The sequence below is a fragment of the Monodelphis domestica genome, chromosome 1 (genome assembly GCF_027887165.1).
Source record: "Monodelphis domestica isolate mMonDom1 chromosome 1, mMonDom1.pri, whole genome shotgun sequence".
In the NCBI taxonomy this organism is placed as follows: domain Eukaryota; kingdom Metazoa; phylum Chordata; class Mammalia; order Didelphimorphia; family Didelphidae; genus Monodelphis; species Monodelphis domestica.
The window spans coordinates 12,699,668-12,725,267 of NC_077227.1; the positions used below are offsets into that span (position 1 = coordinate 12,699,668).

The following is a 25,600-nucleotide window of genomic DNA, read 5'->3' on the forward strand; positions in this document are numbered from 1 at the left end:
GGGGAAGACTTCTATATTGGCCAATGGGGCACCACCTTCCTTAAATCCTTTTGAAAAGCATTTCTTTTAAACAGTATCATGAAATGGTGGTAATTTACTCTGTGGAAGGACTCAGGCCAGCAATTTCCACAGATGTGTAACTCTTTGGTAGACAGGCTGGTGGTACGAAGGGGAATGGAAGACTTCAGATACAGTAATCAGCAGAAGGAAGAGCATATCTTAATTTAGAGCAAAGGCTAATGGGATCAGGAATTCGGAGTTTGGGAACTTTGATTTACATGTAGCTTTTTCGAATGGATAGTGTTGTCTAAATGTTACTTAAAGAAGGCATGTATAAACCAGTGGAATTTCTTGTTAGCGCTGGGAGAGGGGAGGGAGAGAATACAAAGCATGTAACTAATGATGGAAAAATATTCTAAAAAAATAGTGTGGGGAAAAAATAAAAACAAACAAACAAAATAAATGTGACAACAGAGTATGCCTGATCTCTTAGGTACATAATAATAAGAACTGTTATTGCATTAAAAATTTTGGGAAAATGTAACCTCTCCTTTTCTTTGTACTGAATATTTTAAAAGAAAACAGATTTCCAGGTGTTTTTCCTCTCTTCCCCTCTAAAAATAGTCTAGCTATTCTTCCCTGTCCTATAAAGCCTTGTTTGCTTGTTGGCATATTCGATAAATAATGATTAAGCATGTCAGAATTGTTTCTAGGTTTGTGGTCAGTTTTGTAAAATTAAATTATTCTGACTGGAAGAGAAAAAAGTGAACAGATGCATTGCAGGTGACATTTTACAAATTATATTCTACATAGAGCGATGGCATTGCATCATGGCTAGAGTGCGGGGCTTGGAGGCAAAGGGCCTGGTTTCAAATCCTGCCTCTGGTTTTTCATGATTGTGATGCTCAGTAGTTAGTCCATTGAGAATTAGTTTTGGAGGAAGGCATTTCTCACAGTGATGAGCTCTAGGTAATCAGCCTTCAGAATCATGAGATTAGACCCAGATTTGTTTTACTGAGTCTACTCGAAGGACAGCAGGGCTGGAAATAGAACCCAAATTTGGCCTTACGTTTTAGGGAGCTCTGTTGGCCATTCTCATTCTTGTCAAATGATTTCTTTTAAGTCTCCGTCATTACAATTTTAATAAGATTTAATTGAGGAAATGTTTTATTGCGTAATTAGTTTTATATCCACTCGCTCAATCTCAAAACCCATTTGGAAAATGCACTCATTATGGGGCTTCGTGGATTTCATTTGTGACCATTCATATTAACAGCCAGCTTTAGGAAAACACTAATCAATAGGTCCTAAAGAATCTTTCATCTATTTAAGTATTCATTAATTCATTTATCTATCCATCTATTTATTTTTATCATCATGATTCCACAAAACACCTCTACGTGTTTATAGATAGGAGTATCTCTCTGGGTTGCTCCAGGCTGCCGACAGTTTTAAAAAATCCTTTCCTTCCATCTTAGAAATAATATTTCATAATCCTCCTAAGGCAGAAGAGCGTTAAGGTCTAGGTTAAGTGACTAGCCCAGGATCACACAGCCAGAAAGTGTCTGAGGCCACTTTTGAACCTAGGACCTTCTGTCCCTTGGCGAGGCTCTCAATCCACTGAGCCACCCAGCTGCCCCTGCCACCATTTTTAATGAACAGGTTGGCTTACAGGACGTGCATCTGAACTGTTATTAGCATACATTCTGGGGTGCTTTCTTGCTTCAATCACTTAAAAAGTTAGCCTGTGGCTCATTTTAGGCAAAAGCTGTTGCTAATTTCTAATGGTTCCCTTTTTTCCAACTAAAGAGAGAAACATTAGCCATCACTAATTGGCTTCCTGGTAGAGAACTTTTGTTTGAATAAGAGAAAGTCTTTATTCATATAATATCTTAAAAGGGACTTTATTACTTTTATGTGGATTTAATAACTGGAGCCATATTACATCAATACTGTCCCTTAACAGAGGTCCTTGCTTTCTCTAATAGATGATTGATCCGTAATTAGCACATTAAATCCTAGCCTAAGTAATAAGCCAAATTGTGTTGCTTATATAGAGATGGTTTTGAACACGGCCTGTCACTGACTTAGTTTCTCATCCACAGACAGGGTAAAGGTAGCCCTTCTTCTTTTCCTTGGCTGAATATCACTCCTTCTGCCTGACTGAAGTCAGACTTGGAGAGAACTGACTCATTTAGATTCTGATCGAATCTTACTTTGGAAGTTTCCTCCTTGAATTTGTTAAAGTGGCTGCTGGAGCAAGACTCCACTTTCTGATTGTTTTTATGGCATTTCAATGGCTATTTACATCTTGAGCACAGATTTGAATTCGGAAAGAGGAGTCTTCCTGACTTCAGATCTGCCACTCTCTATCCACTGTGCCACTACCTGAATGTTGGTGTATTCAGGGAGGACTAGAACCCAGCTTGTTGAACCCTTTTCAGAACTGCTCAGCCACCTTCAGTGTCTACATTTCTCCCAACTCTCACCTGTGGCTCCAAGAAGCTGTAACATTGCAGCGACCACACCTCAGTAAAACGTTCTTGGCAGATGGGCTAAACAGAGGATAACTGACAGACCTGAAACCCATCCTTGACTTAGAGGGAAGTCTACCTCAAACATGATGGCTTCCCTTGGTGGAATGGATGGATAAGAACAGTCTGTTCCAGTGGCTGTGAAGGTGGCTGAAGTAGGCTCTGTGTAGTATTTAGAACTTGGTGACAGACATCGAAGATGTCAAGGTTATCCACTGCATCTTGGGTCATCATCAGTTGTCCCGACTTTTGTCTTGCCACCAGACTTCAGTGACTTTGGAAGAGAGTAAGACTGATAAGTTTGTGCCTCATTTAAATCCTATTCATGTTCTAGTCAATGCATCACCCCTGATGCCATTGGTCCTCTTTGAAAGAAGGACAAACAACAGCTAAGAGTTGTCCCCCACAAGTTTACTTCTCAGAAACTTTCCTCCTCCCAATTGCCCCAAAGAGATCTTCTAGCTTAGAGCCTTTTAGCTTTGTTGCTTAATGACTTATTTTTTAATGTTACTATATAGTTTTCTTTTTTTCTTTGAAAAATTTTCTTTGATTAATTAATTTAGAATAGTTTTCCATGGTTCCATGATTCATGTTCTTTCCCTCCCCTCCTTCCACCCCTCTTCCATAGCCAATGAGCAATTCCACTGGGTTTTACATGTGTTAATGACACATTTTAGATGGAAAACACTGCTGTGTATCCCATTTGAGAAGACAATGTTTGCCCAAAAGTTTTCTATTCACAAGATTCCATCGTGTTTTTCTTAATTTGGGGACCCCAGCATGTAGAAGCACAACCTAAAATCAGTTTCTGTAGTTGAAAAACAGAAGACTTTTAGTAATAATTTAAGTCTATAAATGTCAAACTACAATAGACGATATAGACCCTAAAAGTATATCTCCCTCCCTTCCTGTCCTTAAACCATTGGAATTTGCTTATCCTCGAAGAAGGCATCATCTACACAACTTCATGCAGGAACTGAAATGTTTCATGCCTTTGACCTTTATGGAGGATTGTGTCTTTTCCCCTGCCTATAATCAACTCTTGGCAGGTTTTCTCGTGGTGATTCCATTTGTCCATCTCCCTTCATTCATCATTGGCAGCTTCTTTTCCTCCCTCATAATTGGAGATCACCATGGCCTGCCATTTGCGACTCAGTGAATGTAGTTTGTTAATACAAGGCCCATCTGCCATTTCTCATCTCACTATCCAATATCTCCACCATATGACATTTCCTGCCTCAAATTCTGCTTTTAATTTTTCCTTGAGCATTTTCTGTGCCATTATCTAATTAAATGATATAGTATATGCTAACACTCAGGGAGGAATTTCATATCACGTTGTGATGCTGCGACGCTCTTGCCCATGTCCGTTGGCATTCAGAACCCTACCTGAGGGTATTTGGGAATTGAATGCATTTAATATGAATTAGATGTCTGAATAAATTTAATATGAGGACCCCAGCATTTTATTTTCAAGAAGCAGGTGTTACCTTTTGGCCTTGTGGGGTTTTCCTGTTAATAGAAAAGCTATCTTTAGATATCGTGAAAGATAAATGTGTTTGGAAGGATTTTGGTTGCCGTCATCATCATCATCAGGCTGTGGATGTGGATTTTGTTACTTGTCTTGTGTGTGTGTGTGAGTTGTGATGTGATAAAAACGAAACCTTAAATCAGAGCAGGTATTTCTTACATTGAATTGAGTTGAGTTAAATTAAGCACCAGCTTCCTTGCTACTCCCCACTTCAGGGAGCAGACACAGTGTGTACCTGGAAGTGGAAAAGCAACACATCCAGAAAGGCTCCAGTACTGAGACACAACCTTCAATCAGAAAGATCTAGGAGGATCCTTGTAATCTTCCACTTGGAGGCTGCTGGGTGGTTCAGTGAATAAAGTGCCAGGCATAGAATCTGAGTGACCTTAGAAACTTACTGAGCTTCAGAAGCCTGGGCAAATCACTTAGTCGCTGGCTGCCTCAGTTTCCTCCACTGTAAAATGGGGATAATTATAGTACTCAGCTCCCAGGATTGTTGTGAGGATCAAATGAGATGATATTTACAAAATGTTTAACACAATACGTGATACACAGCAAGTGCTTAATAAATGTTTATTTCCTTCCTTCCTCCTTTTCCTTCCTTTCCCCCTTCATTCCTTCCTCTACATGTGACATCATGATGTTCTATGTGGAAAACACAACATGAGAAGCCAATAAAGAAAAGCCAGCAACCCCATACACACCTTACAACCTAGCCTTGGCAGTCTAGCCCTTTGGGGGCCACCATTTGTTTTATCTGAGACTGAACTGATTTCAGTTCCTAGAGTGCAATTAGAATATGGCCAATGATTCCAACTAAGACTTTTAAGAAACTTTAAAGAAATTTCTCAAGTCAGCCTCTCCAATCCAAGTAATTTAATCTATTCCATTCTAATCCATTCTGGTCGATCCAATAAGCATTTATTTCATGCCCATCATGTCCAAGATTAGAAGTAATGCTGTGTTTTAGATAGGGAGCCCGGCTTGGAAACAGAAATTGAGTGCATTTCAGTTCATAAGCATTTTTGAATTTCTGCTCTAAAGTACTGGGGGGAAAACAGAGTCCTGCTCTGTCTGAAACGTACTGGCTTGCCGATCCTCTAACCTCTAAGTGTCCCAGACAATTCTCTGACTTGATGTTCCTATCTTCTTAAGGGGAGGGAGTTAACCCAATGGTAGTTTACTATACTGATCAGATAATAAGCAATCACTGGTCATTTTCAGCTTGAGAATGCTCGCAACAATGAGAGCAGTCTGATGGGGAATAGGCCACCTCTGGAGGCGAGGGAGTGGCTCCCTTTTCTTGGAGGTCCATAAGAGGAGGCAGGACTACCACTTGTCAGGGGTGTTCCTGGGAGATCCATGGGCAGGTTTGGGTTCCACTCAATGCTTGCTGATGTTTGAATTGTATGAATTGCCAAAGACCTAGAAATGGGCTCGGATACTAGACCACCTTCCAGCCAAGAAAGTCAGTGGTGGAACTAGGGAAGAATCTGGAACACAACTAAGCCAGAAGGGTTAGTCCACACTCCCATTTTTGTCAGTCAAAAGCTGTCAGTCATTTGTTAGTCAAGAGACTTTCTCCTTGATTTTGGAGAGCCTTCTTCTGTCTTTGTCAGGTTCTAACTTGTACTGAGGGAAAATAGACTTAGAATTCTTATGAAGAATCACTGGATCATAGATTTTGGAGATGAAAAGGACACCAGGGGTGATCTAATCCCGTCCCTCATTTTATAGATGATGAAACTGAGATCCAAGGTATTTAAGGGACTTGCCTAAGTGGCAGGAGAAGTGCCAATGATTGGGGTGGTGCTGGTAGTGGTGGTGGAATTCAGCTCAGCTTTGTGGGCTGATAGAGCCTTTTGGGGTGGCCACTGCTGAGGTTTGAACCTTTCTTCAGAATTGTAGAGCTTGTGTGGAATAAATTAGAATATCAAAAGTGAAGAACATTTTGTCATCCTGATAACAGAAGCATGCTGTATATGTGTATAAGTGGAGAAGATGTAGGGCTAGGCCTATGCAAGGTGTGCCTAGGAAATATTGTGACTGATTTTAAAATAACATTCAAGTTGATGCACCCAAATAGGTTTTGTCTTTTTCAAAACAGGCATTTTGGGACTTAAAACTTGGCTTGCTGTAGGAGCAGTACTATGGCTGAAGTGCCCTCTGGGAATATTTATTTTAAAGAAGAAATGGCATAAGGAAGGACAATGGCATGCTAACGAGAGTGTTCACAAGAGGATGGCCAGAATGATGAAGAACCTTGAGTTCATGCTGTAGAAGGATGAGTTGGAAGAACTTGGAAGGTTTAGCTCTGATAAGAGAAAACTTGGTCAGAACATGACTGCTGTCTTTGTATTACCTTTGCAGAACTCTCACATGGAAGAGCATGTTCTGCTTTACCCTGGAAGGCAGAGCCAGCACCAATGGGAAGAAGGTGCAAATAAGCAAATTTAGACTTGATGTCTTCTCAGTGATGAGAACACCATATTCTAGATGTGGTCTGTCCTGAGAAGAGCACAGTGGGACCAGGAGCTCCTTAGATCTTGCAATGTTGCCCTATAATTCAGTCCAAGATTGCATTTTCTTTTTTGCTTGCCATATTACCCACTTGACCTATGTTGAGCCTATTACAACATCCAGACCTTTCTCAGGCAATCCTTTGTCTAAATAGTCCTTTGTCATCATGTACTTACAAAGTCAGTTCCCTGTTTATCCTTACTGCCTTTCATCTTAGATCCAGATCAACATTGACTGTTGTTTTCATTGGTAGATTGTAAACTCTTGGAGGGCAGGGATCATTTTTTGGCCTGTTTTTGTATCTTTGGTGCTTAAGGCAACACCTGAAACACAGCAGGCATTTCATAAATGCTTATTAATTGAACGATTCCAGTGTCACCTATGTGGAGAATGATGAGGTATTGAGATTCTGAACACAAAAATAATTTTGAATTTAAATGTATCTTCAATAAAAAATACTATTTAGAGACTTTAATGGGCTTGCCAATGATTATTCTGGGGGATAGAACTGCATATGCTTTTAATATCTTTCTCTGTGATGAGAGATCGAGGAATGTTTAATATTTGTTTTGGCCCTTTCTCAAACTGAGGGGGGGAAGCAGCTGAAGTAGTCTTGTGTGAGAGCCATTACTTGGCCCCAGTCTCAAAGAGCATGAGGTCCCTGTTGGAAATGTCCCTTGACTCCTCGGTTTCAGTTAGGGATAGATAAAAAAAAAAAAAAAGAAACTCCATCATGGTTGCTGACGATTTTATTTTGGTCCTTTTCACTGATTTCCTTCTGCAATATTTTTTCCTGACACATTTCTAATGAAAACCAGCCTCTTTCTGTGGAATGGAAGTTCAAAGTACATCCCAATGAGAGCTACCCCTAATGTGATCCTAGCTCTTAGCCATTCAGGATTAGGGAGATGGCAGTGCCACTGTATTCTTTTCTGGTATAGTCCCATATCAGGCATTGTATGACTTCTAGGGGCCACCATTTAGGAATGCCTTATTCAGTCATTTATTTACTCATTCATTTACTTAATAATCCATCCATCCATCCATCAACCATCCATCCATCTATCCATCATCCATCCATCCATCCATCATCCATCATCCATCATCCATCCATCCATCCATCCATTCATCCATCCATCCATCCATCCATCCATCATCCATCATCCATCATCCATCATCCATCATCCATCCATCCATCCATCCATCCATCATCCATCCATCCATCCATCCATCCATCCATCCATCCATGCAGCCATCCATGTGGGAGATGGTAAAATTGTTGTACCCAGACCTCTGAACAAGGAGTAATGGGTAGGAGTTGCAAGGAGGCATATTTTAGCTTTAGATAAAAGAAATTTCCTAATAATCAGGGCTGTACAAAAACAGAATAGCCTGTCTTGGGAAGTTATGGATTCCCCTTACTAAAGGGTTTCAAGCAGAGGCTGGATGGCTAGCTACTAGTCAAGAGGAGGGTCCATTCAGTATTTGATTCCTCTGGTTCCTTCTACCTCTGAATCATTAATTCTGTTATATTTCATGCTTCCAGATTGCTTAGCCAAAAATTCAGAGGTTTTGGAAACATTACAACAGCCCTAACATACAATGAAACTTTCATCTCTAGCACTGGAATTCCAATCTGATATGTTTTCAAAGCCTTCGAGAATTATGACAAGCCATATTTACTAAGTATATAATAACTTTTCCCCTGGGCATACCTTCCATTTTCATTAAAATAGATGAGTTTCTGAGTATCAAAAACTGCAGTACGGGCACCATTCAGAAGATATGGGAGCAAATGCTTTTGAGGCAAAATATTAACTTTCACTTGGATGCTCTCCATTTTCTGCACTTGTACAAGGCCGGGTCAATTACTCTTTTTGGTATCATCGAAGCAATAGCAGAATAAAAACGTAGTGTCGATGACCAAAGCCTTAGGACAAGGATTTTTCCTTTCACTTCCTCTTCTATTTGCATAGTTAGTGGGAACGCTCTCCCAGTGCCTCAGAAGGATCACCAACACTTGGACTTGGATTGCCTTTACGTATTCTTGCCAGACTGAACACACACATTCCGAAGACCATTTATTCCCCACTGATAGAGAAAGAAGCAATTAGTCTGTTTCCTGTGGCGTTTCAGTAAAGCCCATCAGGATAAATGAACCTGGAAAGTGGCACATCAAAACAGACCGCAGATCTTTGGCTTTCCCAGTTGCTTTGGTTAGATGACCCATGTCATCTTCAGCTTATGTTGCACGCCATTGTTTTACAATGGGATTAGACTGTGTCACACCAACTTTCATGTGCTCTAGGCTCTTGGAGTCCAACAAAAACACAAGGGCTCTTTTTTATTTTTGACTTTGCACCTTTGGTATCTAGTCCTTTGTATAAGGGAGGAAACGAATACATGCTTATTGAAAAAAATTAATGATGTGTACAGATCTGAGATTGTATGTCTCTATTTTACAGCTGAGGAAGCAGTTATCATTATTTTTCATGATGATAGAGTCCTGAATTCAAATCATACATTTTTAGGTTTGTAGAATCCTACTTGGTTCCACAGGTTACACATAAAAACAAGAGGCATGAATGTGTATCAATTAAGATTCTCCTTTCGGGAACCATAGTCACTGATATTGATATATATATGTATATATATATATACATATATATATATATATATTTTAATTTTCGTTAAAGCGATTGTTGAGCCCAGTGGCCTGAGGCATGGCCTTGACTTCAAAGGGTCAGACCCAATTTTCTAGTAAAGTCAGAAGCATACTAATAATCAGAAGTAATGGTAGGGAGGCTTTGTACTTTCATTAATGACATGCTTTTAAGGGTTTTATATCTTATGAGGCAGCTTGAGGCACTGCAAAGAGCCCTGGATTGAAGTAAGATAAAGAACCTGAATTTCCATCCTGGCACCTGCCATCAGCTATAGGGCATGTTCACGGGCACCACTGATTATTTCAGTAATATTTACTAGTTCTGCATCTGGATATTTAAAGGCGTAGGAAAGCTATGCTGTTGCTCTTGTTACTGGCTATTTGAATCTAGGATGTAAATTTAACCTTTCTTCTGTTTTCACTCAAGCTGGCATCCTCAAATCTGCCACCAGGAAGTTAATATGATGCCACCGAGTGCTCATTTCCCCAAACCTGCTGTGATTCAAGTTCAGCTACTCTGTTACTAGGGGAAATAGCTTCTGTGGGGGGAAGCAAACCTTTTTTCAACATAACCCTTAGAGGCCTTTGGACTTTTATTTCATAGGCTCATGGACTTAGAAAAGGAATAGACCCCAGAGGTGATAGAGTCAAACTCCCAGATTTCATACGTGAGGAAGAGAAGGCTAATAGAAATTTAGTGACTTGGCCGAGGTCACATTTGATAGTGATCAATGCAGGATTTGAACTTGGGATCCTCTGATTCCCAAGCCAATGTTCTCTCTGCTAATACCACACTGACCTTCCTCTTCATATTTTTTCTTCACTCTTGTGTCCGGTTGGCTAACCCAGCCTTCATGCTCCATGGCCTTCCATCTCTTATCTCCATGACTTTGTTCTGAAGTGTCAGAGTATCCTCCACCCTCATCCCCTCCCTTAGGACTCCCAGCTTCTGACCAAGTATGGCTCCAACATCATTTCTTTCAGGAGGTGTTTCTGGATCGTCGTCATACCTTTGCTGATATCACTTTGCAGAACTTTGAAAATTCCTTGCTTTTTGCTTTTCTCTGTATAAATGATATCCCTTTACTTAGAATGTAAACTCCTTGAAGGCAGGCATTATTTCTGTTTTGATTTTCCATTCCTAATGCTCAGCATTGCACCTTTGCCCATAGCAGGTGCTTCCTGTGCATTTTGTTGAATTAAATGACCAACCCAAGACTCTCCCCACAACAAAGAATGATATCTAAGTCTAGCACAAAATAGCCAGTAGAGCTCACCAACATGGAGTAATTCAAAGTGGTTATTATTCTGTTAATTACATCCCGTTTCACTGTTTGAAGAAATGCCTTCGAGACATCATGTGGCATTTGTTTGCCCACTTTCAAGACTTGGGAATTGGAATTGGGCTTCCTAGTGATTATCTGGAATTAGTGTGGTTGGATGCCGAAAGTTCTCTATTCGCCTTTAATTATAGCTATAAAGAAATATAGGACTCCAATATTCCTTGAACACATTCCTAGAGTTTTCTGGTTCAGAAAAAAGTGGGTTTTGGGCTCTGGCCATTCCTTACCAAAAAAACTAGAAATTGTAGCAGTCACATTCTTGGTGTACTATGCTATCACAATAAATCTTAACTTCTTAGTCAAAAAGATTCTCTAAGGCAGTGTGACATGTTGGATAGAGTACTGGACCAGCACTCGAAAAGACATGGATCAAATTCCACCTCTGACACTTTCTAGTTGTATGGCCATGTCTAAGTCACTTGACTTCAATGAGCTCAAAGCAACTTTCTGAGATTTCTTTATTGAGTTATTATCTTTAGGGGTAGGGTGGTATAGTGGACAGATCACTAGGTCACTTATTATATTTAGGGTCAGGCTGATCTGAGATCATATATGGTCTCAGACACATACTAACTGTAAAACCGTGGCCAAATTGCTTGACATCTGTTTGCCTGAATCCCCTCTTTTGTAAAATGGACATAATGATAGGGCTGTTGTGAGGATCAAATCCGGTAAAAATTGTAAAGTGCTTAGCACAGTGTCTGGCACATAGTAAGTGCTATATAAATTCTAGCCATCATTATCATCATCATCTCAACTGGTGAAGAAATAACTTAGACTGGAAATCCCCCACATGCATGGAAGCCAATCTAGCTACTTTGCTTGTTTGTGTGATCAAATCACATCAACTAATCCTCTTAGATTGGTCATTTCACATCATCCAGTGCCTAGAACAATGCCTGGCACCTAGTTGACATGTCATAAATCCTTCTTAAAGGATATTTCTCTTAGACCCACTTTTTCCTGGGAAAATTGCGCTTTAATTTCATGATCAGAAATGAATTTTCTATATAGTATGGAGATATACAATTTTATTAGTATGAGGACTCCTTCTACCAATGCTGACAGAAATTCTGCTGTGCCATAGTGGACTGTCCTTTAGAGATGAGCTACCTGAAAAAGCTCATCACAAGTAGCCGATATTTTAGTGATGAGTCTCTCCATAAGATCATAGCATTAGAGATATAAATAAAGAAATAGGTAGACAGATGATAATAAGATAGCTAGCTAGATGGATGATAGCTAGAAATAGACAGATGATAATTTTAGATATATATATATATGTATAGATAGATAGATAGATATAAAGATATAAAGATAGATAGATAGATAGATAGATAGATAGATAGATAGATAGATAGATAGATGGTAGATGGCTGGCTGGCTGGATTCATAGATGTGTGGATAGACAAATGGACAGATGGATGATATATAGGTAGAGAGAGACAGATTACGTGGATAGAAGGCTAGAAGGATAGATGAATAGATAGGTGGGTAGACAGATAAATAGATGATTGAGAGATAGATAGATAGATAGAGAACTTACTAAGCACTTATTGTGTATCTAGCACTGTGCTATTTAACACTGGAAGGAGTTCGAGTCAATCTGGTGCAACTGATCACTTTCCAGAAGAGAAAACTGAAGCCTGAATAGGGGTAGGTGGTGAGGGCAGGGAGGCAAAGTGACATGCCCATAGCCTCATAGATTGAGAGCTGGAAGTGGCTTCAGAGCCCATCTTGTCCAACTCCATCATTTGACAGAGAAGGAAACTGAGATGCAACAACTTAACCAAAATTGTTTAGTTATTAAGTGGTAAGTCTCAAATTTGAACTCAGGTTCTCAGAATCTACTCTGTTATCTTTCCAGGGCATCATTAAACTGTGAAAGTCTGGTTCTCTGTTAAAATCCACCCAACCCATTCTCAAACCCATCTCCCCCTTGATGGGACCTGCCAAAGCTTGGTTGACGTTTCAGGAAGTGGCTCAAGGAGGAGTCCAAAGGGGACTTTCTTGGCCAATTTAATGAGGCTCTTTTTGGATTCCTCTCTCAAAGGTGACCAGTCAGTAGTCAACAACTGTGAATATTTCACAAATGATGCACAGCTCTCTTTTGGGCTGGTTCATAGAACAGTGCATTTGATTATTCCCGACATTTCACCGATGATACTATTAAGTCTTTCCCTGGAAGAAAGCAAAGGCTGTCTTTGTTCATTTGTTTTGGAAAAGGTAATTTCATTTGTGCTTCTCACAAAGGCAGCTCGATAAAACGAGCAAGGAGAGACCCAAGGCTGGAACCCATGCCAATCCACAAGGGCCTGGGTTTCCATAAGAAATTCATTTTTAGACTTTTGTTTTCTTTTTACTTAGGCTGAAATCGTGTTTGTTTTTCCTTTCTGCAAGCGCAACTAGATGTCATCGTCTATTCCCACCTCTCACAGACTTTTTTCTGAATATCAAAGATGCTGAAACCAGTTTTGGACTCCATGTGCTCTTATTTTGTCAGCTGTAGTGGCTCTGAACAGCTGACTCATTCTTTACCTCAGAAGTTCTCATAAATTATGTGGTGATGAAATGGATTTCTTTTTTCTTAGCACTTTGCTGATATATTTAGACTTCACACATTGACTAAGTAATAATCCCTGCTAAAATCCCTTCTGTAGGTAACATGTCCTGAAATCACAAGAAATCAGAAGGCTGTTAATGAGGAGAAATGTTAATTAACTCTTCATTTTACTGAGTAGAAATAGCTTTGGCCAATTTTTTCTACCCATTAAGACATCTGAATGAATTCAGCATCTCAGTTTGTAATGTATCACTTGTGTAAATTCAATCCAAGAAACATCGTCCAAGCCCCTACTGTGTGCCAGGAGCTGGGGATAAAGGAAGCCATTCCTGTCTTCTTAGGAGTTCATATTGCCATCATCATTGTTGTCGTTGTTGTCATTCTCCTTAGAAGAAATATTTATAGATACATAAGATCATAGATCTAAGGTTTGAAGGGATCTCATAGACCCTCTCATCACACAGATTAGGAAACTAAGGTGGAAAACTATAGGTTCATGTAAGTCTAGAGTTGGAAGAGACCTTTGAGACCTTCTATGCCTACTCCCTCCTTTTCCAAATGAGGAAAGTAGACTGAAGGGAGATTAAGAGATTTGTTTAAGATCATTGCTAGTGGAGGCAGCTGGATAGCTCAATGGATGGAGAGCCAGGCCTAGAGATGGGAGGTCCTAAGTTAAAATCTGGCCTCAGACACTTCCCAGCTGTGTGACCCTGGGCAAGTCACCTAACCCCCATTGCCTAGCCCTTGCCACTCTTCTTCCTTGGATCCAATGCACAGCAATTGGTTCCAAGGTGGAAGGTAAGGGTTTAAAATAATAATAATAATAATAGTAATAATAATAATAATAATAATAAAAGGTCATAGCTAGTAAGTGGCAAAGGAAGGATTTGAATTGAAATCCTCTGTCTTCAGATCTGATTTTCCCATTGAAGTTCCCTTCCTTGGCTTTAACATTCACTAATAAAGGCATTTGCTCTCAAACCTTGAGATAGTTGAGAGCTATTGGAGTTGAGCTGGGAAGTGACGTGATTATTACCTGTCTAAGAGAGTTTTTGAGTACATGGAACATAATGTGGATAAATTGTTGGTTCCATCCTAACTTTCAGGCTTTCTCATATGATTCCTCTGCCAGTAGTCTATGTTCTCACCAAGATGCCTTAATACTTTTCCTCACCTTCACCATTCCACCTCTCTCCTTTGTACTTGTACCAGGCTCCTTTACCAACTTTAGTTATTAAGAGGCTTTCTTACAGTTGGAAGCATCTCTATGTACTCCAGTAAATTGATTTATTGTACATCCAAAATGAGAGACAGAGACCATGAGACAGAGAGAGATGAGAGAGAGACAGAGATAGAGATACACACAGAGAGAGAGAGAGAGAGAGAGAGAGAGAGAGACAGAGAGAGAGAGACAGAGACAGAGAGAGAGAGACAGAGACAGAGAGAGAGACAGAGACAGAGAGAGAGACAGAGACAGAGAGACAGAGAGACAGAGATAGAGATACACACACACACACACAGAGAGAGAGAGAGAGAGAGAGAGAGAGAGAGAGAGAGAGAGAGAGAGAGAGAGAGAGAGAGAGAGAGAATATATTGAATATACCCAGCAAGTCCTTAATTCATGCTTTTGGTATGGATGTTCTCCATTTATCAATGAGTAAACAGAGACTCAGAGCAGAGTCACACAGATTGTTTCTGTGACAGGGCTTGAATGTGTCCTTTTCTGACTCAAAGTCCAACTCTTTGTCCCAGGGCCTCTACTATTAGAAATGACTGCCAATGCCCCAAGCTTCTTTATTACCTAAGATGAAAAAAAAGTCACAGTGAGATATTTCTCAGATTTTGAAAACTATTATTTTACCTGAGTTATTTTCTACTGAGCAGCTGTCCCCAGGAAGCCACAAGCATGGCTGAAATAAGAAATCATTTCCCCCCTCCTGAAATGGTTTCACCCAATTCCTGCCAGCCAATTCCCCAACCGGAACTAACAAATCCATGAAGGCAAGTCTATCACATCTCGAGTTTTGTTGATCTAAAAATTGAAGAAAAGAGTTACTTGGAAACAGAAATTTTGCACAGGGCATTAACATGTAAAATGTAATTATTTGTTCTGAAGTATCTTATAAGATACTATGGGTTGTCCATTTGTCATATCAAATTCTCAATACAAGACTCTTAGGATTGTATACATTCTGAGTAAAGGCATGTAGTTTATGCATCTTGTATTTATCTTCATTGTTTTGGGGTTGAGCAGTGCATGCCGATGCCCCAACAAGTGGGGCAGCATTCAGCTTTCACTGGCATTGGCAGAGTACCTGTGCTTCCCCTTTTGGGGTTCCTTGATTCTTATTGTCCTTTCCTTGAAACAGTCAGATCTCAATGTAGCCCATTGGAAGGAGGGAGAGGATTTATTTACTGCCCTGATTTCTAACTGCATCAAATGGCCCCCCCTATTCTTCACATTTCACCTAGGGCCATCTTGTTGCCATCTGCTTATTATGTAACTCCTATCTTCTTCCCCTCTTCCAGCTCCAAGTCATGCTCTAATCAGCACTGCCATTGCTTCTGGAAAGGTTGTTTAAATAATTTCTCCAAGGCTCTACTTACCTTCCCAGGGACTCCCCCCATATCTGTTGTCTTCCCCAACAGAATACAAGCTTCTTAAGGGTAGGAATTGTTTCCTTTCATCTTAGTATCCCTGGGGTTAGCACTGTATTGGCACATTATAAACAATAAATGAAACAAATGAAATTTTAAAAATGAATGAAAGCTCTGAGATCCATCCAGCCATCCATTCATCGACTCAACAAGTACTTATTATGTGACAAGCATTGTGCTCAGTACTGGGAAAACAGCAGTAAGAGTGAAACCACCCTTCAGATCCAAGAAATGTTGTTCTTTTGGGAGAAATACAGATGAAAAATTAACCACAATCTATACATCTATTTATGACAAATTACTTTGCCTCCTTTTAAATCTGAAGTCTATTAACCACCTGGCCCTACCCTATATTTCCAACTTATTGGACATTACTCTGCCTTCCACATGGGATCCAGAAAAAGCCAGGCTTCTCTCTATTCCAAATATATAGTACTCCATCTCCTCTCCCCACTGTGCGTGGGCCCTGGCCATCCCAGATGTTCAGAATGCACTCCTTCCTTGCCACGGCCTCCCAGGGTCCCTCTCTTTCTTTATGATATAGCTCAAATATGGTCTTCTGCTTGAAGACTTTCCCATTCCTCCCAACTACTATCATCCTCTTTCCCAAACTACTTTACATTTGTTGATTTTAATATGTTTATTCACTGTTCTCTTACACACACACACACACACACACACACACACACACACACACACACACACACGTATTTCTCTTCCAAATTCGAATGTGTCTTGTGAGCAGGAAGTTCAGAGAATCATAAAATTGTAGAATCTTGAAAATCCATATTCATCAAAGATTATTCCTCCTCCTTTTCCATCATCCTCATCCTCATCCTCATCTTCATCCTCATCACCAATGGAATCCCTTTGTTCAGAACCTGTGATTTCATGGCAGTCCTTTATTGTAGGAGCTTTCTCCATTCTCTGTAACAGAGTCAGTGGGAATAACTTGGAGCACTGAGACACCAAATGACTTGCCCAGAGTTACTTACACACCCAGCATGCTTCAGAGGCAAGAATTCCCCCATCTTTTCCTGACCCTGAGACTGATTCTCTGCCCACCACTCCACTCTCCCTCTCTTATAATTCATATTGATAATAATGCCCATTTAGGTGACACCTTAGGATTGTCCTGGTGACTTGTGGGCAGCTTGAGCTAATGCCTAAGTAAAAAAGGTTGGGATCATGAGCTATCCCTGTTTAAGGACCTGCCAGACTTAATGATGCCAAACCTAAATCTTTATGAAAGAGTTCATTGACCAAATCGCTTACGCACTGTACATATCACTTCCTGTCATGATTGCTGCTGCCACAATATGGTCATTATTCCTGTCCAGCTCTCCATATTTCCGCGAGAGCTGCTGGAAGGAGGCTCCCTCTGCTCTCTGGGTTACAGATTTCAGAAGTCTCCAGATAGCTGCTCCCTGCTCTGATTGTGCATTTGAATGGTTATTCCCATCCTAAAGGATGACTATGAAACTGTGTAGAAGTGATAATAAATTAAGCCTCCACCACGTGACCCGTGGTTTAAAAATAGTTTACTGTAAGCTCAACAGTAAAGTAAGCTGGCTTTTGCTTAGTTAAATATTTAGAGAGAATGCAGGAAAAAATGAAATCCAAAGAATCTAGTCTGGAGGAATTAAAGTTTTGAACTGGTGGTGATAACTGAAGTTTATACAAGGCAAGTTTATAAAACACTTGACATCCTTTATTTAATTTGAGCCTCACAGCAGTCCTGTGAGGCAGGTACTGCAAGCATTATTAACCCCATTCTATAAATGAGGGGATGGAAACTGTAGGGTTTGACAGAAACAGAATGAAGATTAGAAGCATCATCACATAGCTAGTATCACAAGCCCTTCTTAGAATGTGTTGCTTCAAAATCTGGGATTTTATTGGCAGTTCCTAAGGCACATAGTAGGTGCTTAATAAATACTGCTGATTAGAGGTACCATTTACATAGTATTATGAGACTACAAAGTGCTTTATACCTAATATCTTATTAGCTCATTGCAATAAGCCCAAGGTCAGGGCTATCATTATACCTGTTCAACAGATGAGGAAACTGAGACTGAGAGTGTTTAAGTGACTTGCCCATGACCCCATGGTAAGTAAGTGAGGCAAAACACCCATTCCATGCTATCTTCCTTTGAACTGAATAGTGTACTTCCTTGTGTTTCTCTCTCATACTAGTTCATAAAGCACCGAATGCCAAATGGTCAATTTGATATCTAAGTAATGTCTTGAAATTTCTCCCATTAATTTGAATATAGGGGTATTTCTTCTCGAAAATCTCCAATTCAATGCCTTCGCAATCATCCTGATTTTCTATGAAGTAGCTGATGTGGATAGACTGAAAACATGGTGGGTTGGATAATTAAATTAAATGAGTTTAAAATGAAATTAAATTGGAGTAAAACTCTTGTTTTGTCATTGTCAAGTAACTCATTCTGAAGGCACCTACAAGGAGGAATCTTAATGTTTCAGACAAATGGGTTTGATGAGTAGACTTCTGGCTTGGTGACAAAAATCCTGGTAAGTCAGGAATGTGAAGTCTTCTAGTATCCTTCTGTTCATAAGACCAATGCTTAGACAAGGCAGAGATTAAAAAGTATAATTTTTAAAACTTTCAGAGTCCATGTGAGTTGACTGTATGCTTATCCTTCACTCATAAGGTACTTCAGATTTGTGGAGAGGCTCCATTGTACTACATAGTCATTCAGTAACTGTAGGCTGCATTAAATATCACTCAAAAACATTTCTTTTTTTTAATTAATTAATTTAGAATAATTTTCCATGGTTACATGATTCATGTTCTTTCCCTCCCTTATCCGTCCCACCTCCCATAGCCAATGAACAACTCCACTGGGTTTTACATGTGTCATTGATCAAGACCTACTTCCATATTATTAATATTTGCATTAGAGTGATCATTTAGTGTCTTCATCCCCCATCATGTCCCCATGGAACCATGTGATCAAGCAGTTGTTTTTCTTCTGTGCTTTTACTCCCACAGTTCTTTCTCTGAATGTGGATAGTGTTTTTTTCCATAAGTCCCTCAGAATTGCTAGTAGTAGGGAAATCTATTATATTCAATTGTGCTACAATGTATCCTTCTCTGTATACAATGTTCTCCTGGTTCTGCTCCTTTCACCCTGCATCAGTTCCTGGAGGTTCTTCCAGTTCACATGGAATCCCTCCACTTTATCATTCCTTTGAGCACAATAGTATTCCATCACCAGCAGATACCACAATGTGTTCAGCCATTCCCCAATCGGAGGGCAGCCCCTCAGTTTCCAATTTTTTGCCACCACAAAGAGTGCGGCTATGAATATTCTTGTAGACCTTATTATCTCTTGAGGGTACAAACCCAGCAGTGCTATGGCTGCAAAAACAATTATTATTAACTTCTTACGTGCCTAGCACTATAGTGTAGCCAGCAGTACAAATTCCAAAAGACAAAACAAAACTAAACAAAAAACTCAATACAAAACAACCATTGTCCTCAAGAAGTATTTTGGTATTTTACCAAAGGGAAGCAACACCAACTATACCAAAAGCTTTATTAGGCATTCACCATGCGCCTGGCTCTGTTCTAGACACTGAGATTACAAGGACAAAAAACCAGAGAGTCCTTGTCTTCAAAGAGTTTACATTTTATCAGGAAATCCAAATATAATCTGTTTAATTAATATAATAAGATAGAATCACATATACGTTTATGCAAAATAAATACAAGAATATCAAATAAACTTGAGGGAGTGACAGGATCGGCTAGGGGGAATCAGTGCTCTGGGAATGTTGTTCATTAGATTGGAAGCTCCTGAAGGACAGGGACTATCTTTTGCTTCTTTTTGTAGCCCTGGTGTTTAGCACAGTGTCTGCCACATACTAGGCACATAAATATTTATGGAATTGAATTGAAAGACACATATAGGAGGTGATGTTTGATCTGAGCTTAGAAAAAATCTTGACCTGCTAAGAGGTAGAAGTGAAAAGGCAGAACAGAATCCTTCTAGGCAGAAGGATTGTCCTCTGCAAAGGCATGGAGATGGTAGATGGAGAATCCTGTGTGAAAAACAGCAAGAAGTCTTGTCTGCCTGGCTTACAGAATGTTTAAAAGCAGGCAATGCATGATGAGGCCAAAAAGGTAAGATGGCACCAGATGGCGAAGGGCTTAAAATGCCAGGTTGCTGTTTTTTGGTCGCATCCGACTCTCTGTGACCTTACAGACCATAGCTACCCATGAGATTTTCTTGGCAAGAATGCTGGCGTGCTTTGCCATTTCCTTCTTCAGTGGATCCTTTTTCTTTTTCAAAATGTCATGCAAAGGCATTTACTCTTGATGTTGTAGTTAATAGGGAGTCACTAAAGTTTATTGAGAGGGAGAGTGTCCTGATCAAATCCATGCTTTAGGAAGACCACTTGGGCAACTGGATAGGCTTGAAGCATAGAGGATAAATGAAGAGGTTTTTTCTAGTACTCCATGGAAGAAATGATGAGACCCTGAACTAGAGTGCTAATCCAGCAATAAAGGAAAGGGGAAGAATGTGAGAAGTCAGATCTGGCAGAGTTTGGTTATGTGGGGGGATATATATATATATATATATATATATATATATATATATATATATATATATATATATATATATATATATATATATATATATATATATAGAGTATAGTAGTAGTTTCTCGGTAACCAAGGATGATGATTGTCTTTGTGTGCTTTCATCTGTGATGTAGATGAGTGTGCACAAAGATACTTGTGTGTGAAGGAGATTTAAGTGGAAAAGTCGATTCCCTTAGACACTCCCACTCTCTCGGCATTGGAAGCCTGGGTCCAGTGGCATGAAAAATCGTTACACCTGGAGACTTCCTCAGCTGCATTGGATGGCCGTGTTGTCTTTTGTGCTCCAACACACCCTAAGCACTCCACAGTGCCTTGCTGTGTCGCCATCTCAGCCGTTGAACCTTCTTATTGGTTTCTTCCATCTGTTCGGCCAAAGCAGTCTTCACATGCTGGGTGAGCAAAGCCTTGGTTCACCAGAGGTCTACAACCTGATGGCTACCCTCACAAGGTTTAGCCGGCCTGTCGAAGCCATTGCCCGGGGTGTGGCTGCTGCCGCATGCTAGCAGCTACTGGGAGCCACAAGTGAGAGTTGGGTGTCAGGTTGGGGTCAGTGGCTGGAGAGCTGCCCTAGGAGGGCATGACAAGCCCTCCATAACAGAGATACTACCTCTCCCTGAGCACCCCATACACCCTATATATATATATATATACACAAATATATATATATATACATCTCTCTCTCTATATATATATACATATATATATATACATATATAAAACAATTACAGATGACCCCAAAGGTTTGAAAGGAATAATCATGCTCCCCTCACCAGAAGGAGGGATATCCAGAAGATGTTACCTTGAAGATGTCCCTGAGTTATTGTTTGAAATGATATCCATTTATACTACTGAAGTGGAGCTAAGGAGAGAGACTAAAGCCAGATAGATAGATTGGGAAGGGCTATCTGCACTGATATAATATTGGATTTGCACTGTGACAAGAGAGCACTAAATATACCAAATCTGTGGCAAATTAACTTTAGGGAGAGCAAAGAGGAGAAGGGAGAGGAGAGAAGGGAGAAAAGAGAAAGGAGAGGGGAAGAGAGAGACAGAGACAGATACAGAGATACACAGAGACAGAGAGAAGCTAATAATTTTTGAGAGGATTATGCTTTTGAGCTATTCTTTGATGGAAGACTGAATAAATAGTGTCGATTTTCAAAAAGCCTCCCTATAGCAGGAAGCATCCAAGGGATTACATCTAAGTTTCTGAAAATTGACTTCACAAATTCAATTTGAGAAAGGCATAGCTGGGCACACATATTCATTGGAGGGAAAGTTCTGAAGGCTTTGGTGGGTTTCAGGTTCTTTGCTGAGTTCCCATAATGATATAATAATCCACAAATTCATTTTATAATTTAATAATGTCATTTGGACTTTCCTTAAGAGAGGTATCTAATCGTTCAGGATTAAGGAGGTTTATGACCTGTAGTGCTCGGCAACATCTGGGTTATTGAATTTAATTGTTTACATCATAGTTTATGAAGGACATTAATAAGCAGGAGAGGCCAACTTAAGTTGAGGAGAAGTCTCAAGAGCCTGGTGTAGGAGGAATAGTTCAAGGAACCAGGGATGTTTAGCATGGAGATAAGAAGACCGAGGGGGCATGATGCCTATTTTCAAGTGTTTCGCACATTGTCACAAAAAGAGTAAATAAACTTACTCTGTTTGGTCCTAGAGGACAGAAAAGAGAGCAAATAGGGAAAATATTGCAAAGAAACTAATTTGATATAGAAAACCAAGTAAATAAGGGGGGAAAAAAGCAACCAGCTAATCAACCGACCAACCAACCAACCAACCAACCACCCACCAACAAAATCTTTCTTAAAAAAAGATCTAGCCCAAACTGGAGTGGGCTGCTTTGGGTGGTTATGAGGTTCCCCTCCCTGTATGTCTTACCCACATGATAAATTACTGTTTTATCATTTTTTTAAAGAGAGAATTCTTCCTCAAGTCTGTGTTGGTCCAGATGACCTCTGAAATTCCTTCCAGCTCTGAGATTCTGTCAATTCTAAGCCATTTTCCTTTTTGGCTTTGCTTGACTATTATTTGAAGCCAGAGAGTGTTATCATTTTTGTCTTTGTATCCTCAGTGGCGGGCACCATCCCTGGTCCTGAATAAATGCATATTGAATGGAATCTGCATATTCGGAACACAGTGGGGCATGGAGGAAATTAGAACCATGACATTTTAGAATAAGAACTGGAAGGGGCCTTTGAGTCATCTACTCCAATCCCCTCATCTGACAGATGTGCGAACTGAGATCCAGAGAAGGGCAGACCCTCACGGACCCAGGGCAAATATGGTGCAGAGCTGATTCTATCCTCTAGTCCTCTGCCTCCCAGCAGTTTTCCTCCTGAACCAGAGTTATCAAGATCATTTGGTCCTGAAGTCACTTTTGTCTGAACTACTTCCCTTGTGAGGAAAAAAAGAAATGGGAATTATCTGACTGAATTGAATTATTATTCAAACTATTTGAATTATACGGAGGATTCCTGCATAAAAAGAGCTTTGTTTTTTTAATCAGTTTCCTGTGACCCATTAAAAACCTGTATGAAGATATGACAATATTTGTTGTCTTTTTTAAAAGAGAAAGCAATCTTACTGCTAAAATTCCGGTGCTATCATCACATAAATCCTAGGGCATGCCTAAGAGATTACTATTTAGAGGGAGCCGCAGAGCTGGTTTTAGAACTGTGAATTCAGAATGTCCATGATGTACTGCACATACCACCCATTTAGGAAGGATCCACAGCCTATCTGCCATTAAATATCCTGTGTCTGAGCCTTCAGTTTCCTCAGCCGTGAAGACAGATGGGAACTTGGGGCATATTTTGTGCCTGATTGCCATCCTTCTCTATGGAATGGGACTTTGGGTCTGTGGGCACAAGAGACATGAGGTACCATGCTTCAAAAGGGTATGGACATGCTATAAACTAATGCAAGGCCTTGAACATCACTCTAATATATTAATCTCTCACATAGGAGGGATTTCTGCTTTGGGTGGAAGTTGAACAAAATGATGTGTAAGGTCTTTCCCATTCAAATTCTTGTATCAAGTAGCCCAGCTGCCATTTTGATGCATAGTGGTGAATCAGTGGACTAAGCCAAGATGCTGCTGCTATATAATTGAAATGTTATTGTTCTCCAATGCATACTTTCAATTCAGTTAGTTCTATAGCAGAAGAATGGGAAAAAAGGTAATAAAACTCATTTTGGAATTTGAGGTTCTGGGTTTGAATCTTGGCTTCATTATTTCCTACCTGTGTGACCCTAGGCAAGTGACTTTACTTCTCCAAGCCTCAGTTCCTCATCTATAAAATAAAGGAATGGGGTTGGATGGCGTCTGAGGTTCCTTCCAGCACTAAATGTATGATCCCATGATCTCATAACATAATTCACTTCAGCAAATATTTATTTCATTTCTTGTGTATACAAGGCATTGTACCAGATGCCAGGGATAAACGATAAAACCAAACCAAAAGGATGAAATTCTGCTCGACAGTCAGAAAAAGTCAGCAGGGAAAGCTGTGTGGAAGGAGCTGCCTGGAGAACCAGGTGGGAAGCCCCTTTTCCCTGGAGCTCTTCAAGCTAAACCCAAGTGACCACTTTTGGGCTGTGCTTTTGTGGCTTCGCTTTTGGTCTGACTTGGACTCGCTGGCACTGACATGCTGCCTGTATATCCCTAACTGCAATTCTTTGAATAGACTGTCCTAAGAATTTCCATTCTGTTGGGGCAAAGGAATATATTGGATGTAAACAGATACGGGAATGCAAGATAACTAGAATGAAAGAATGGCTGGGGAAGATCAGAGCACACGCTGGGATTCACATAGGATATGGCACCTGGCCTTAACCTGGAATGAAGATGATGACTGGGACCGATGGAGACGGGGAGGAAAGGCATCCTAGGGCTGGCTGGGCAGGGTCAGGAGTAGGAGAGAATGGTGGGAAGCCCCAAAAGAAGACTGGGCTCAATCAACAACTGGTAGACCACTTGAGCTTGAATACAGAGTCTACTCTGGGGGTTGGGGGTGATGTGAAATATTCTTGGAGCCAAATAGTAGTGATAACAGTTGCAAAACATTCATATAACTGTAAAATTTGCAGAGAGCTATGTTGTCTCATTTGAGACCAACAATAACTCTGTGAGGTAGTTCTATTATCCCCATTTTACAGATAAAGAAACTGAGGTTGAGAGGATAAGTGATTTTCTGGTGTTATACAGCTAGTAGGTGTTGAGTCCAAATTTGGACTCAGAACTTCTAGGTCCAACACTCAATATCCTGTACAATCTAGCTGCTTAGTTGTATTGACATGGTAGTAAAATCCTCTTGGGCACGTACTTTTCATTCTTGTCATTACATCCCCAACACCTAGCTTAGTGTCTGGCCTATCGTCAGCCCATAATAAATGCTTGTTGATTGATTTAATTGCAGGAGTGAGGATTTATTTGCTAGAGGCAAGTGGAAGCCACTGAAACCTTCATATCTAGAGAGCTACGTGGCTAGGCAACACCCTTGGATTAGAGTGATGGATTTAAAAAATCTACAAAACAGAACTACTTTCTGTTTTCAAAAGCCACTTTAGAACAGCTTTCCCTCTACCATGGTGGGAAGCCCACACCTCCAATTTCATAGCCTACTAAGGGTACTGCATATGCAATGCTGACGCTCCGGGTTTGTCATAAAGCTCTTGTTATCAAGAAATATGGTGGGCCATAAATCTTCCTGATTCTATAGACACTTGTACGGGTTTGAGGCAGCGTTTATTAGGAGATGCTTTTGGAAATGACAGCTTTGCGTGGATCAAATATCTTGTTTCCCCAACGAAAGGTGCTTTATTGGAAGGAGAATATATGAGCAGCAAATAAAGATCCTACACAGAAAGAAGAGCCATCCTTTAGACAGTGAAAGAGGAAGAAGGAGGAAGCTAAAATGTGCTGTTTCATTCCATTCTGGGCCTCCGGCTTCACCCTCGAAGATACTTCCCTTTTGCCTCTTTCAGATATACTAGAGGATGTTGGCATTGGAGGTAAATTCTAAGAAGTCGAGAGTACAGAGGGTGACACTTTGGATTTTCCTTCCCCGGGGTAAAATTTGGAAAGGCAGGAGAATGTGTTTTGGGCTCCTCCAGCACCTTTCTTTATC

At 40.2% G+C, this 25,600-nt stretch overlaps 1 protein-coding gene across 2 annotated transcripts in view; it reads left to right on the top strand.

The window, feature by feature from the left end:
- Positions 1 to 25,600, top strand: part of PRKG1 (protein kinase cGMP-dependent 1) — a 1,271,158-nt gene that overhangs the window by 100,612 nt on the left and 1,144,946 nt on the right. The gene's annotated exons all lie outside the window — the stretch shown is intronic.